Raw genomic sequence first — 12694 nt, forward strand, 5'->3', positions numbered from 1 at the left:
TCGCCTATCCTCGATGGTTTTTGGATCGTGTGGGAAGGAACCCCTATCACACACACTCACTCGGCGATGGTTCAGAATGCCGTCGTGGAAAGGGGTTAAAAACCGTTTGTATAGCACGTTACGGTACCAGTGCAATATAGACTATATACGGAGCAAAATGAGTGAATCTACATTCTAATCTAAACTATGTCTATATACATTCATATGTAGTTCATACTGAAATCTCCAAAACTACTTGTACTTAGGAACCGAGGTAGTTGTATTTTACATCATTTGTGTAATCGCGGTTTAGTTTCTAACATTTACTTGTTGCTTGTAGCTACATATATAAGCGGTACTGATCCACGCTTCGATCCCTTTTGTGTATGGGGCAATGAGATATTCATGAACAAGTGTCAAGTGAGGAAACTAAGAAAGATTGTTAGGCAAAAGAGACGGGTGATGGGAATTAAGCTCTTTATTTACACTCTGTCCAAGAAAACAGTGAACTTTAGGATGGTAAGTAATGTGTTGCCTTTTTCCCCTGCCCACAACAAGTTACTCTATTAGACATGAGTATCTGAAAGTTTTCTCTTTTCAGTGGTTTCCAAAGCAATTTACCGATGATTACCTTGCAAACTACATGACCGGAGTGGAGAAAACTAAGGTTAAAGTATATAATTCATACTACCATGATGATGGTCTAGAAGTCTTCCTGAAGGCGGTGAAGGATGGGCGGGCCATCGTCACAAGGGGTTGGACAGAAGTTGTTCGCGCCTATAGCATGCAGGAGGGTACATTATGGGCATTCCGCTTCTTCAACAGCATCGGCAGCCAAAATGATTTACACTTGTCTCTTCACCTTTACCGCCTCTATATATTATGGTTCATCATAGTTAATTGCTGCATAATCCTGTAATTACCGAACATATTGATTTGAGAATTTTATTTATGAATTGGTTGTTGAACCATTGTGCTGAGAATTTGAATTCCACGTTTCATATTTCTAAATTTCCAATTCGAATAATAAATTACAGGAAAAATAAAATTAAATAGGAGCGAATAAATAATGTACACACGGTTAGAAAGAAAACAACATGTACGGTGGAAAAATAAAGAACAGACGATTCTTTGACGTGAAACGTTTGCGATGCCCGACGGACGCACACACAGTTTTGTCTCATATGCGTCTGCGATTCATGGTAATAGGGCAAACGTTTCAAACATGCATGTGTGTGTGACAGGAATACCTATGGCACATAGTTACGAAAATGGACATGTTGGTGATGGTAGAGGCACCGCACACATTTTACATTTTTGAACTATGTGCGATAACGTACCTATCGCAAACACATCGGTAGATTAAATATTTGTGAGGTCCACCTTTTTCATACACCTATCGCAAACACATCGTCTCGAATGTCTCTCGAATCAGAAACATAACGTTGAGATGTAACACGTGGGATAGGCGCAACTTCTCATATGTTTATTTTATGGCGATCGTGAGTAGCCTCTCGCCTATCCCCGACGGTTTCTGGGTCATGTGGGAATGACCCCCCTATCGCCCACACTCATTAAGCGAAGGTTTAAAACTCTGTCCCGGTAAGGGGTTAAAAACCGTTTGTATAGCACGTAAGGGTACCAGTGAATAGTGAGACACATGATTGCACAGTATTCATCAAATAAAGATCATTGCACAAGACTCTACACATGCAAAAATAACTTCCCCAAGCTTAGAACTTTGCAAGAGCTAGTCTCAAGAAAATTATGAAACAAAAAGAGAAAGTGCAGTTTATTGAAGGAGATTATGGAAAGTGGTGATCTACCCAAGCTTAGATATAAGAAAGGTTAATAAAAACTTTTTACCGTTGAGGTGCAAGTAACCTCTCCTTTAAAATGGACATGGTCCTACGGTTCATCAAATGTTTTTTATATTGTACAACAAAACATGGCACTTGTAGTTGAATATTTTGTCATATCGAAGTGACTGTGTGGCTTGTGGAGGTTTTCATACAGTTTGCACCATACCGTACGTGTCACCACACTAGGTCCAAACCTCTGGCAAAATAAACACAAAACATAAAAAGAACACATGCTTCGGGATACGAACATAGTTCATATACCCAACCGGGCAAAAGAAATAAAATAAAGCATGAAGAACTACAAAGTTTATTTGTTGGGAGGCAATGGTGAATAATAAACATTAAAATGCATACGGATGGTTAAAGTATAATCCACTAACCTTGTCTTAAAGAAATAAACAAATTAGGCATTTTCTAGCCTTGGCACGAGCACACGTACGACCGTTCTTGGTCGTATGGTCCGGCATCTTTTACTCTATCATGGCACACAGCGTCAGCACCCAACCATACGAGCACGTGTACGAGCGTGAGCACTCCTACAAAATGATGTCTTGCATTCTAGATCTACGATTACTTTCGGCCAGAGCTTCATACAAGCACTCATACGAGATGCTCGTATGGACGTTGTCTTTGTCTCTCCAATCTGCTTGTCTTTGTTGAGGAGACATACGAACGCGTATACGAGCACTTGCGGTCGCATGACACGCCGTCGTTGGATCTGTCGCCTCTGGATGTTTTTGGTTGGCACCTCCCTCGCTCGATACAATGGTGCATACGACCATGGCTGGTCTTATGAAATGTCATATTTTCTTTTGTTTCATCTAGAACTTTGTTTTCTTCCAAAATTCATGCGGGATTAATTCCAACACTTGTACTAGGATAATAGTAAGAAGATCCAATCGTGCAATTGTACCACATATAAAATTTTGAGTAGACAAAAATTTCACCTAATGAAGACTAACCAAACCAACTTTAACAACAATTCATGCGAAGTGCTAATGCAAACTAAACTATAATGACTCAAAACTAATAAAAACTCCTACTTACTTTTGGGCTGCCTCCCGATAGTGCTTTCTTTAGAGCAATATAGTTGGGCTTTTATGCTCCATAAATCCACCAGATCCCAAGGGATATCCACCCGGTGTGTAGTTGGACTTGACTCTTCTTGATTAACTTCACTAAGTAACATCCAGGCACTTATGCATAAAACATATTGTAATGTTTCCTTAGTGTCATCACTCTCACGACCATTGTTGTAAGATGCAATGATCTCGTCATGAGCATCTGCACACTGGAATTTAAGGTGGATCTTACCATTACAACTTCTGCAAGAAACTGGATATGAGGAACACAACACAAATGCACATTTATCCAACAAGTTTATCAATTTCCTCATATCCATGGTAGCCATACGTTTATCAGTGTGCACTTCAAATAATTGCAAGAAATCACTATCAAAACTAATAGTTGTGAGAAGGCCGTCAAACCGTCCGTCCTCCTCTTCTCTTGCTAGATTCTTCCTATGAGCTCACTTGTTCGTGTGTATCATCTTATGTCTTTTATTACCAGAAAGATATTCTTGACAATAATAATTTACGCCATCCAAAAAACCATACATCCAGTCAAGAATTTCATCCTTCCTTCGAGCTTCAACAACTTTGATCTCTGCGGATAATTTTCATGCAACTTGATGACCTACAAGGGCACATGGCTATTGCAATTCACGGTAAGTAGAGTATGTCGTTCCCACAAGGAGCGGTGTTGCAGAGGTAACTACCAACCTCGCAGCTACGTCTTCACTTACGTGGCTATGTTCACACCCAGAGCATTATCTGGAAATAGTCTATTCGTCAGTTGCTAGCGGAAACTATAATAAGGGTGGTTTTATCTAAACAACTATGAGGAGTTAAAAACATAAATAAAAGAGCAAATAAAATAAAGGGGCGACGCTTGAGTAATAAGGGCATTCTCAAGGTGTTCGGAGTCATCTCTACCCGTATGTTTTACGAATACTAAGCCACTTTACATGTTTCTCTTTGTGGGCGGAGCGGGTACATATATGTGCATACATGCGGCGGCTCCTATCACATACGACACCATCATTCTTCGACACTCCGGTTATGAAATGGTGATTAAGGAGAAAAGGTCCCCGTCGACGCAGTCAAAGTGGTCTCCGTTTACCCCCTGCCGCAACAATCCGGGACGAAGGGAGATAGGGCCTGTCGCACACCCACCTCCGCAACCAGCCGGTTCGCGAACAGTATAATAACCTTCCGTCCAAAATTTACATATGTTGAATGGTCGACTTCCCCCAACATCAAGAAGACTACTAACACAAACATGTAAAGAGGGTCACATATGGCGCAAGACAATCGGTACTACTACATACTAGAGTTCATATTATTCCCCCAAGAACTAATTATATTACTCAAACATGGTGATGGAGTACATAGAGTTTACGGACAAGATACAATCCAACACGAAGTTGGAGATGGAGAGAGGCATGGCGGCAGTGATGAGGAGGGCGCTGGCTGGAGGGCCGGCGCCAGCATGGTGGCGCCTCCTTCCTTCCTTCTTCCTTTTCTTGGCCCTTCTCTCTATGCTGGAGTCGCTGCAACATAGGTGTGGTGACTGTAGATGAGACTTGTGGAGGATGGAGATGGCTTGATGCGGCGGCTAAGGCTGGAGGTCTTCTTATAAGAGTACTCCTCGGATGTCCTCCATTGATCTAGCCTCTTCCCTTTCATCCAAGGGCTCTAGGGGAGCCAAATCCACATCCAAGCATTGGTAGTCAAGGATACCATAGGAAGAAACGGATACAAAATCGAAGCAGAATCGGGAAAGTTCTAACAAATTTTCGGAGCTGCCCGAAGGTCATACGAGCTCCCGTACAAACGGCTACACTCGTATGGAAGGCAGTCATTCTCTATGGACTTCGGGAGCTGCTTCGTATTTTAGTCATCATTTCTTTATATGAATTCTGATTTTGATGTTTTTAGGCTCGTTGGATTGGTAGAGCAAAGGCCGATGCGTTAGAGGCCTTGAATCTTCAATTTGGACACTTTGATAAATGTCAAATCATCAAACTCTCCAAAGATCCGTGATTTGGTGCCTGAAACTTCTCTGTTGGACTCCCAACTTGGTTCTTTTGATGTCCCGAGACCATAAACATGTCAACACACCTATGAACATCACGAAAGAAAGGAAAACTAATAATAAATAAATATAAATATAAATTATGCAAAGAACTTGGTAAAACAAGTAAATACAGAAAACTATACATTGAAAACATGAATAAGTGCTAGATTGATATGATACGAGGATTTTGACACTAAAATATACTCTAAAAGGTATGCATAAAATCCACCCATCATGGGGCCGTCAACTAGCCAGGTCGCTCGGGAGCGAGCCGTCCTAACAGGTTGGACGGCTCGGAGAGTCACCGAGAGGCCCTCGCGGCACGCCACTCGAAAACGGATGGCACGGGCATCACGCGCGAGCCGTCGGTGCGACTGCAATGCACGGGATGACTAGCGCGTGACCTGACGCGGACGCACGCCGCTACCAGGCGGGCCCGTCTTGCCCGTCGCGCACGTAAAAAAATGCACCCCAGGACGCTCACAGGTGGGCCCGCTGCCGCCCAATGAAGGTAGACCCAAGCGTGCTGGGCGGTCCACCTGTCATGGACCGTCCAGCTGGGTCGCCCAGGCGTGAGCCCTTCGGGCAGATCAGACGGCTCGCGTCGCCCCTGAAAGGCTCCCGCGGCAAGCCAGCTGGAAATAGACGGACATGAGGCGCTCCTCGCCCGCGAAGAGCCCAGGGAGACGGGTACTCGCATAACTCTGCCTTTTAAAATATTTCAATATCATTTGTTACACAATTAATAACTATCATTTATTATAAGTGACTTTTTTCCTAATTTAGGGCACCTTTTATGTGCAAACAAGAAAATTGATAATTACAAAACCCATTTTGTTGTTGGCTATTTCAGAATCCGCAGCACCTTACATTTTCTCAATACCCATCATAGAGATACTGTACTAACTCCTAGGAGCTGAACATTGCTGATAATAGAATTCTTGATGAAACGAAAAATGTGGCAGGACACAAGCCTGGATTGCACGATCATAACTTCGATCGGTGTGACGGGAAACGAACGCGTCGCTACTAGGACAGATACCTTTTCTTGATTAGCAACTTTTTGCTCTCCTTTCTTTCAGCTCCAGCTTTCGAGTAAACACAGATCCGGATATTTGTCACTTGGTTTTTCATTGGACTGATCCATGATAGCAATGCGGACCGAACATGCGGCGCCGATCACGGCAGATAGACGTGACAGGGCGCAGGTGGATAGATTAACCCTTGTAATTAAAGGTCGTTTTAGAACGTGAAATTTGTTATTGATTACCCCGCAAAAAAGAAGAATTTGTTATTGATCAGTCTTGTCTTAGTCGTATTTAAGTGGAAAAAAACTCCTGCCTTCTTCGTAAGACACGTGAAGGCAGACGCAACTTTCGGACATTGGCAATCGGTTTTGCCTATTTCTCCGTTATTACAGTGCACGTTGTGTTTTTATTAAGGGAAATGTTTGGGGCCGGGGCATCGGCGGAACGATTCGGCCGGTCTCCCTCTTCCTCGCGCAGCGCACGTACAGGAGGGCACCAGAGCCGGCAGGCACCACGCGCGGGCCAGACGACCAGCGGGCTTCTTCGACCGCTGCCGCCAGAGAAGAGCGCCTTGTCGTCCGCGTGCGGCCACCCCTCACCGAATGTCGTTCGCGTGCGGCCGCCCCTCGCTGGATCTCGTTCGCGTGCGGCCGCCCCTCGCCGGATCTCGTCCGCCTGCGGCCGCCCCTCGCCGGACTACTACCCCTCTGCCTCTTCCCAGAATCCGCCCCTCTGCCTCTCCCTGGAATCCGCGCCGGCCGCCCCTCGCCAGACCTTGCAGCGCTCGAGCCTCCCCAGCCATGGCAGACTACACCCCACGGTGATTTTTTGTTAGAACCGGTTGTAGCAAATTCAATCGCCGGTGGTAGCAAAAATCTACTACTGTTGCAGCAAAACGGCGTCATCGTCATCGCGAGCAAACACTAGACATCGCGCTTTTTTGTTACATGCTACAACCTGTATCACATTTTGCTACAACCGGCACACCACTCAGCTACAACCGGCGCCGAGTTTTGCTACATCGGATATACAGAAAGTTGCAAGCGTTCAGTGCCATCGAGGAAAGCTACAACCGTCTACAGAAAATGCTACAACCTTCGATGAAAAAAGCTTCAACCAAACGAGAGATGAATTTTTCACCCAGGCGCTGCTCAAAACGAAAAAAGTTTCAATCGTTTACAGAAAAGCTTCCACCGTAGAGGAGAAAAGCTACAATCGTGTCAATTTTTTGCTACTACCGTCTGTGTGTTTTGCTACATCCATTCATGCGGCCATGGTGCTTTTTTGCGACTGAGGTGTGACCGGCGACGACGAGGACGAACATTTTTTGTTGCAACAACCTCGTTTTTTGCTACCATTGGCGATGTGTTTTGCTACATCCGATTAACATGTTTGCTACAATGGCGACACTGATGGATTTTTTTTTGCTGCAACCGTTGTCTTCATTTGCTACGACTGACACGGAAAAATGCTACCACGGGGCATCTCTGTTTTTTGCTGGAACCAATCACCGGTGAGGCGGAGCTGCATCCATGGCACTCCGACGAGCAGCGGGGGCAGCGAGCGGTCGGGGCGAGCTGAGTCCCGGAGCGCGGGGCGGCCCCGACGGGCGGCCGGGGCGGCGAGCGGACTTGGACGAGTTGAGTCGCGGAGCTGCATCCATGGTGCTCCGATGGGCGGCCGAGGCGGCGAGCGGTCAGCTCCAACCGGCGGGCGGGGCGGCGAGCGGGCGGGGCGAGCTGAGTGCCGGAGCGTGGGGCGGCCGGCGAAGACGGGCGGCGAGATCGGGTTCCTTTCCCCGTCCGCGCTCACGAGAGGAAGACGACGCCCTGGTTGGATAAGGATCCAACGGATCGGGATGGAGCTGACCGCTCACCGCCCGCCCCACGCTCCGGCACTCAGCTCGCCCCGCCCGCTCGCCGCCCCGGCCGCTGGTTGCAGCTGACCGCTCGCCGCCTCGGCCGCCCATCGGAGCGCCATGGATGCAGCTCCGCGATTCAACTCGTCCAAGTCCGCTCGCCGCCCCGGCCACTCGTCGGGGCCGCCCCGCGCTCCGGGACTCAGCTCGCCCCGACCGCTCGCTGCCCCCGCTGCTCGTCGGAGTGCCATGGATGCAGCTCCGCCTTACCGATGATTGGTTCCAGCAAAAAACAGAGATGCCTCGTGGTAGCATTTTCCCGTGTCAGTCGTAGCAAATGAAGACAACGGTTGCAGCAAAAAAATCCATCAGCGTCGCCATTGTAGCAAACATGTTAATCGGATGTAGCAAAACACATCGCCAATGGTAGCAAAAAACAAGGTTGTTGCAACAAAAAATGTTCGCCCTCGTCGTCGCCGGTCACACCTCAGTCGCAAAAAATCACCATGGCCGCATGAATGGATGTAGCAAAACACACAGACGGTAGTAGCAAAAAATTGACACGATTGTAGCTTTTCTCCTCTACGGTGGAAGCTTTTCTGTAAACGATTGAAACTTTTTTCGTTTTGAGCAGCGCCTGGGTGAAAAATTCATCTCTCGTTTGGTTGAAGCTTTTTTCATCGAAGGTTGTAGCATTTTCTGTAGACGGTTGTAGCTTTCCTCGATGGCACTGAACGCTTGCAACTTTCTGTATATCCGATGTAGCAAAACTCGGCGCCGGTTGTAGCTGAGTGGTGTGCCGGTTGTAGCAAAATGTGATACAGGTTGTAGCATGTAACAAAAAAGCGCGATGTCTAGTGTTTGCTCGCGATGACGATGACGCCGTTTTGCTGCAACAGTAGTAGATTTTTGCTACCACCGGCGATTGAATTTGCTACAACCGGTTCTAACAAAAAATCACCGTGGGGTGTAGTCTGCCATGGCTGGGGAGGCTCGAGCGCTGCAAGGTCTGGCGAGGGGCGGCCGGCGCGGATTCCAGGGAGAGGCAGAGGGGCGGATTCTGGGAAGAGGCAGAGGGGTAGTAGTCCGGCGAGGGGCGGCCGCAGGCGGACGAGATCCGGCGAGGGGCGGCCGCACGCGAACGAGATCCAGCGAGGGGCGGCCGCACGCGAACGACATTCGGTGAGGGGCGGCCGCACGCGGACGACAAGGCGCTCTTCTCTGGCGGCAGCGGTCGAAGAAGCCCGCTGGTCGTCTGGCCCGCGCGTGGTGCCTGCCGGCTCTGGTGCCCTCCTGTACGTGCGCTGCGCGAGGAAGAGGGAGACCGGCCGAATCGTTCTGCCGGTGCCCCGGCCCCAAACGTTTCCCTTTACTTAAGCTGGAAAATATCACCATCTTTTTTTACGAAAATAATCAAATATATTATAAAGATTCACCGAAAGTACAAACCACCTCAAACAAATAAAAATTATATCGAGGTCCATGGACCACTGAACGACCATTGCCATCGCCCAGAACGAGCCGCCGACACGCCGTTGTCGCCACTCTCATACCGGAGCCGGCCTGACCTTGTCGATGACAGCCGGAAAGTGTTCGTGCATGTGCCCTTAATGAACAGTGCCCCGGAGCCGTAGTCGTCGCCGTTGAATTCTTGAATAGATCTGAAAAACCTGACACCAAATAACGTCGTTGTGTATGCATGACGAGAAACTAAGAAAATATCACTATCTATATATATACTTTTCCATTTTGAAGATATGAGTCTCAAAATATCTAATTCTCAGATGGAACTAAACAACGGATGACATTGCATGCATCAATCAAGTTATGAGCGAGCCGTGCATGCATGGAAGCACACATGGACTGGACCGCTTTCCCTCAGAAAAAAAAAATATGGACTGGACCGGTGGGCGCATACCAGGACATTGCTTTCTTATCCTCTCCCGTTTCAGTGACCACTCTCGCTGGAAAACATTGCTCGGATGCTGGGCTGTACAATGGTACAAAATGATTGAATCAGACAGGCACGTGTATGCTAGCTGGCTGGCTACTCCCAGCAAATGGGAGAATAATGCCACAGTGGCTAGTCTATGATCAGGCTTTGGGCTTTGCAATATGTACACGGAAATTTGGGATTACATGCCCCAAAATTGTTGAAATTTGATAACACTCGAACGTTAGGTATATGACGAATCAAATATTTTCTATTGCAAATTTAGTGACGCAAGAAAGGCGACTATTGTTGGCAAGCATGACAACTTCGTACTTCAGCCTATTTTTCAACAGAAAATTACCATGTGTGTCGACTTACTTGTCATCCTTACATCACTAGAATTGTCATAAAAAACATTCGACTTGCCATGTACTTATACCTGATGTCAGGTACTTATCATTTTAGAAATTGTTTGCCTTTTCTGAAAAGTCAGCCAACCTTGTGGGACGTTCGACCTAGAATAAACAGTCACGGGCTCCCTTTTTCTTTCCGAATGAGCCGTAGCTCTTGAGAACATCAACATTGCAAAAGGATAATGGATATACAATCCATTCCTTAGAGAATCATCCATCTTCTCCATCCTTTATTGATTGTCGTTGCTGCCAAAGGAGTTACTCGTCGTCGCCAAAACAATAAAGGTGTACCATGCACGCAATTGGGAAGTCACCAATCTCTGCCAGAAAGTGTCGGCGACGTCGATCCCGAAGGATCGATGGCCCAAAGAAGAGGACGCGGCTGAGCTGATCACACCTAGACATCGACCGGAGTTGATGGAATATGAAAATAGGCATTGTTGTTGCCGAAGCACCATCGACCTGACAAAGACACAAATGGCTCCCCTGCATTGAACACGAAGGGGAAGACAAACCAGTCCACCTGATCCCACCACTAGATCTGATGGCACATGCAGCGTTGGAGAAGAAACCAAAGTAGAACTTATTGTGCACTGTGCTACCAACGGCCTTAGCGGTCCATCTGTATCTCGTCGCGGGTCGACAAGATCAAAGGAGAGCCTAAGGACATGGAAAAGTTCGTCCCATCCGCCACCCATGAAGTTGCTATTGTCGAAGATTTAACCGACATACCGGACCACGCCTCTGAAAAACATACCAATTCGGAAGAAATTGTCATCGATCCATCGCAGGACGTGCTCCCAATCACCGTCGAGGAGACTGAAAGTCGAGCGGTTCCCTCCACCCAAGACGTCTGTATGTTGGACAATACAAGGGATGAGGAGGACCGCAATGATTATGATTATTATCCAGAGACCGAGGATGATTTAAGCCTCGGATCCGACGACTTTGATATCCCCGAGGAGCCGTTCACCGACCCTCGATGACAGGCTTTCCGCGTCAGTTAATTAGTACCGCCAAAAGAATGAAACAGAACTTCGAACAGCTTCCAGCTGAGCAGGACAAACTAAATGACAAGTGGACTGAGGTCCTTATCGCCGAGCAAGAATTCGAACAAAGAACCATTCGCAACAAGCAGCGACAACCCTGGAGGAACTCCTTCCTAGAAATCAACAAGGAGGTCGCCCGCTCCCGAGTAAATTGCACAGAAGTACCACAATTGGGGCATTGGAAGCAGATTGGTACCAAGTTTGGTAATTTTTACATGTCAGTACCAAGTCTGGGGCTAGACGTTACAAAAAGGTCTAAATCGCGTATAAACGCGTATTGACAGTGTATCTGACCGGCAGGGCCCGCCTGTCAGCTGCTGACGTGGCATTTTTTTTTGCAGAAACCCCCCGCACCTCCTTCTGCTAGCCCTGGCCCTAGCCCTCACCCTCCCGCTCGCCGCGCCGCAGCCGGCGCCGGGGTCGGCGGCGGAGCCGCAGGAGGACGACGCGCGGTGCCTCAAGGGCGTCAAGGCCGACCTCAGGGACCCCGAGGGCCGCCTCACCTCCTGGACCAGCAACACCTCGGCGGGCGCCGTCTGCGACTTCTCCGGCATCTCCTGCTGGAACCCGCAGGAGTCGCGCATCCTCGCCGTCTCCCTCTCCGGCTTCGGCCTCCAGGGCAAAATCCCCCCCCCCCCCCCCCGCGCTCCAGTACTGCCGCTCCGCCAACACGCTCGACCTCTCCTCCAACGCGCTCGAGGGCCAGATACCCCCCGCGCTCTGCGACTGGATCCCCTTCGTCGTCAACCTCGACCTCTCCGGCAACCGCCTCACCGGCCCGCTCCCCTCCGAGCTCGCCAACTGCCGCTTCCTCAACTCGCTCAAGCTCAGCGACAACGCCTTCTCCGGCCAGAACCCCCCTCCCTCGCGTGCCTCGACCGCCTCAAGGCGCTCGACCTCTCCGGGAACCGCCTCGAGGGCCAGATCCCGTCCCAGCTCGGCTCTGCCTTCTCCAAGGACTCCTTCTCTGGGAACTCGGGCCTCTGCGGCCACCCTGTGTCCTCGCGCTGCGGCAGCGGCCTTGGGGGCACCGGCCTCGACATCGTTATTGCTGCCGGGGTCTTCGGCGCCGCCGCTTCGCTGCTCCTCGCCTTCTTCTTCTGGCGATGCACCGGGAAGGGCAAGGTTGGCCGCCGCCGCCAGGGCCGCGGAGGAAGCGAGTCGGAGGTCACTGCGACTTATCCAGATCGGGCGCCGCCGCGCGTGAGGACGAAGGAGGTGCGGGGGGTTTCTGCAAAAAAATGCCACGTCAGCAGCTGACAGGCGGGTCCTGCCAGTCAGATACACTGTCAATACGCGTTTATACGCGATTTAGACCTTTTTGTAACGTCTAGCCCCAGACTTGGTACTGACATGTAAAAATTACCAAACTTGGTACCAATCTGCTTTCAATGCCCCAATTGTGGTACTTCTGTGCAATTTACTCCCCGCTCC

At 48.8% G+C, this 12694-nt stretch overlaps 1 pseudogene; it reads left to right on the plus strand.

The window, feature by feature from the left end:
- Positions 1–10879: 10879 nt before the first annotated feature.
- LOC123171062 (inactive LRR receptor-like serine/threonine-protein kinase BIR2) lies at positions 10880–12520 on the plus strand (annotated as a pseudogene).
- Positions 12521–12694: the final 174 nt, after the last annotated feature.

This window comes from Triticum aestivum, chromosome 7D (assembly GCF_018294505.1).
Source record: "Triticum aestivum cultivar Chinese Spring chromosome 7D, IWGSC CS RefSeq v2.1, whole genome shotgun sequence".
Classification (NCBI taxonomy): domain Eukaryota; kingdom Viridiplantae; phylum Streptophyta; class Magnoliopsida; order Poales; family Poaceae; genus Triticum; species Triticum aestivum.